Raw genomic sequence first — 3,992 nt, forward strand, 5'->3', positions numbered from 1 at the left:
AAAGTGTCTCAGCTTATGTTAGAAATAGAACATGTACACATGTACAAATGTACAATTCCCTGTTTTTCTGAGGAAGCCATTTTGTTACATGTTTTTCATCAAAGTTATTATGATCCTTGTCAATATATAAAATAAAATGTGCAAAATCCTTTAAGTCTGACTAGTTTTGTTAGTTTAAAAAGATTGTATTTCTCATATTTTTTCATGATTTTTTCCTAAAAATCCATTTAAACATTTCATATTTAATCAAATATGCATACTTCTAAAATTAAGAGAGTATATACCTACAAACATAAAGGAAGGATGGAATTAAAACTAAATGTGGGGCAAACTCCATTTAATACAACTAAATCAAAAGAGAAAGAATAAAGGTAAACCCTAAGTTCAGTATAAAGAAGAAATCATTACCTACAGAAGACCGAGAATAGAAACTTGGTTGATTTCAGCTCTGAGTTTGATTATTTCCTGCCTTCTACTCCTCCTGGTGCATTTGCTTCTTTTTCTTCTAGAGCTTTTAGGTGTGCTGTCAAGCTGCTGATATATGCTTTCTCCTGTGTCTTTCTGCAGGCACTCAGAGCTATGAGTTTTCCTCTTAGCACAGCTGTCATTGTTTCCCATAAGTTTGGGTATATTGTGCCTTCATTTTCATTAAATTCTAAGAAGTCTTTAATTTCTTTCTTTATTTCTTCCTTGACCAGGTTATCATTGAGTAGAGCATTGTTCAATTTCCATGTATATGTGGGCGTTCATTCCTTATTGTTCTTGAAAACCAGCTTTAGCCCGTGGTGGTCTGAAAGGACGCATGGGATTATTTCTATCTTTCTGTATCTTTTGAGGCCTGTTTCATGACGGATTATATGGTCAATTTTTGAGAAAGTACCATGATGTGGTGAAAAGAAGGTATATCCTTTAGTTTTAGGATAGAATATTCTACAAGTATCTGTTAAGTCCATTTGTTTCATAACTCTGTTAGTCAGTCTATGTCTCTATTCAATTTCTGTTTCAAACATGATCTGTCCTTTGATGAGAGTGGGGTATTTACATCTCCTACTATTATTGTGTGAGGTGCAATGTGTGCTTTGAGCTTTAGTAAGGTTTCTTTAATGTATGTAGGTACCCTTCTACTTGGAGCATAGATATTTAGGATTGAGAGTTCATCTTGGTGGATTTTTCCTTTGATGAATATGAAGTGTCCTTCCTTATCTTTTTTGATGACTTTTGGTTGAAAATTGGTTTTATTTGATATTAGAATGGCTACTCCAGCTTGCTTCTTCAGACCCTTTGCTTGGAAAGTTGTTTTCCAGCCTTTCACTCTGAGGTAGTGTCTGTCTTTGTCTCTGAGGTGTGTTTCCTGTAGGCAGCAAAAGCTGGGTCCTCATTACATATCCAGTTTGTTAATCTGTGTCTTTTTATTGGGGAATTAAGTCCATTGATGTTGAGAGATATTAAGGAATAGTGATTGTTGCTTCCTGTTTTCTTCTTATTTGGAGGTGAGATTATGTTTGTGTGCTTGTCTTCTCTTTGTTTTGTAGCAAAATGATTAGTTTCTTACTTTTTTCTAGGGTGTAGCTTGTCTCCTTGTGTTGGACTTTATTATACTTTGTAGGGCTGGATTTGTAGAAAGATATTGTGTAAATTTGGTTTTGTCATGGAATATCTTGGTTTCTCCATCTATGTTAATTGAGAGTTTTGCTGGATACAGTAACCTGGGCTTGTATTTGTGTTCTCTTAGGGTCTGTATGACATCTGTTGAGGATCTTCTGGCTTTCATAGTCTCTGGAGAGAAGTCTGGTGCGATTCTGATAGGTCTGCCTTTATATGTTACTTGACCTTTTTCCCTTACTGCTTTTAACATTCTCTCTTTGTTTTGTGCATTTGGTGTTTTGACTGTTATGTGACAGGAGGAGTTTCTTTTCTGGTCTACTCTATTTGGAGTTCTGTAGGCTTCTTGTATGTCTATGGGCATCTCTTTCTTTAGGTTAGGGAAGTTTTCTTCTATGATTTTGTTGAAGATATTTACTGGTCCTTTGAATTGGAAGTCTTCACTTTCTTCTATACCTATTATCCTTACATTTGATCTTCTCATTGTGTCCTGGATTTCCTGTATGTTTTTGGCCAGTAGCTTTTTCTGCTTTACATTATCTTTGACAGTTGTTTCAATGATTTCTATGGACTTTTCTGCTCCTGAGATTCTCTCTTCTATCTCTTGTATTCTGTTGGTGATGCTTGTATCTACGGCTTCTTGTCTCTTACTTTGGTTTTCTATATCCAGGAATGTCTCCCTTTGTGCTTTCTTTGTTGTTTATATTTCCATTTTCAATTCCTTACCTGTTTGATTATTTTTTTCCTGTAATTCTTTCAGGGATTTTTATATTTTCTTTCTAAGGACTTCTACTTGTTTACTTGTGTTTTTCTGCATTTCTCTAAGGGAGTTCTTTATGTCTTTCTTAAAGTCCTCCATCATCATGATCAATGTGATTTTAAATCTAGTATATTTTGCTTTTCTGACATGTTTGGATATTCATTGTTTGCTTTGGTGGGAGAATTGGGCTCTGATGATGCCATGTAGTCTTGATTTCTGTTGCTTGGGTTCCTGTGCTTGACTCTTGCCATCAGGTTGTCTCTGGTGTTACCTCGTTCTGCTATTTCTGACAGTGGCTTGACCATCCTATAGGTCTGTGTGTCAGGAGTGCTGTAGACCTGTTTTCCTGTTTTCTTTCAGCCAGTTATGGGAACAGAGTGTTCTGCTTTCAGGAGTGTAGTCATTCCTGTCCACTGGCTTTCAGCTGCTCCTGTGAGTGTGTGTCCTGAGTCCACTAGACAGGTCACTTGGAGAAGAAAAGTTGGTCGTACCTCTTGTCTTGGCCCTGATGTCACTCCTCGAGGCTAGGTTTCATCTCTCCTTGAGGGCAACAACCAGAAGGGCCTGCCCCTACTTCTGGGTCCCTGTGTGCAGGGGACCCTGATGTCGGTGGTGTTTTTCTCTAGAGTCAGAAATGTGGGCAGAGAATAGTCTCCTCTAGTTTCCCAGGCATGTCTGCCCCTCTGAAGGTCTAGCTCTCCCTCCCATGGGATTTGGGTGGAGGGAGCTCTTTGATCGGGTCTGTTCATATCTGGGCACAGTCTGGACCACCTTATTTTTTAATTAAAATGCAGTTACATTATCCCCATTTCCTTCTTCCAACCCAATCCATGCTTCACTCAACCCCCTTTTTAATTCATGTACTTTTATATTTTAATTTAAGTATTATTATTATATAAATAAATACATATAAAATACATAAATGTATTCTGCTGCATCTGCATAATGACATATATAGATAAGTAGAAATATAAATTGTATATGTTTGTATGTGTATATGATGTGTGTCTGATACCCATTTCTAGGCAAGAATCGACAGAAAGATAGCACAAGGTATAGTATGAGCAAAGTTAGTTCAAGAATCATGGCTGCAGTATGTTTCTATTACAAGTAAGTTCCTTATAGTTACTTTTTAAATATTTGTGACTTTAATTATTTTTTGTAATGGATTGGGGCAGTAGAAAGTAGAATATTTTTACTCAGATTACCAGTAAATGATGAATTATCACATTAAAAATAGATACATTATCCAAAAATTGTTAAAAACCCACCTAAGTACCAAACCAAAATGAAACCTAGGCTCCACGTTGCCTGTGTGATATACACTTTTATTATAGAGACTCTGTAACTAGGGGCAAATGGGAGAAGCAGGAGTTCCACTGTTCTACCTTACTTTACGTATTACCCACTTCTCTGCGAAAATACGAAACTTGGTTTAAGGTCTCTTTATAATTAAGAGACAAAGACTAGGAAAAAAGTTTATAATATTATAAATAGAAAGATGGATGGATGATCACATTATCACCTATGTACTTGTATTTATACCAATTTGTACTACATTCATGGCTGGCCAAGGAGAGATTCATACTTCTGAGGGAGTGCAAGGGTGGGAAAATGCAGTAAAGTGATA

The sequence above is a fragment of the Rattus norvegicus genome, chromosome 3 (assembly GCF_036323735.1).
Source record: "Rattus norvegicus strain BN/NHsdMcwi chromosome 3, GRCr8, whole genome shotgun sequence".
Lineage (NCBI taxonomy): Eukaryota > Metazoa > Chordata > Mammalia > Rodentia > Muridae > Rattus > Rattus norvegicus.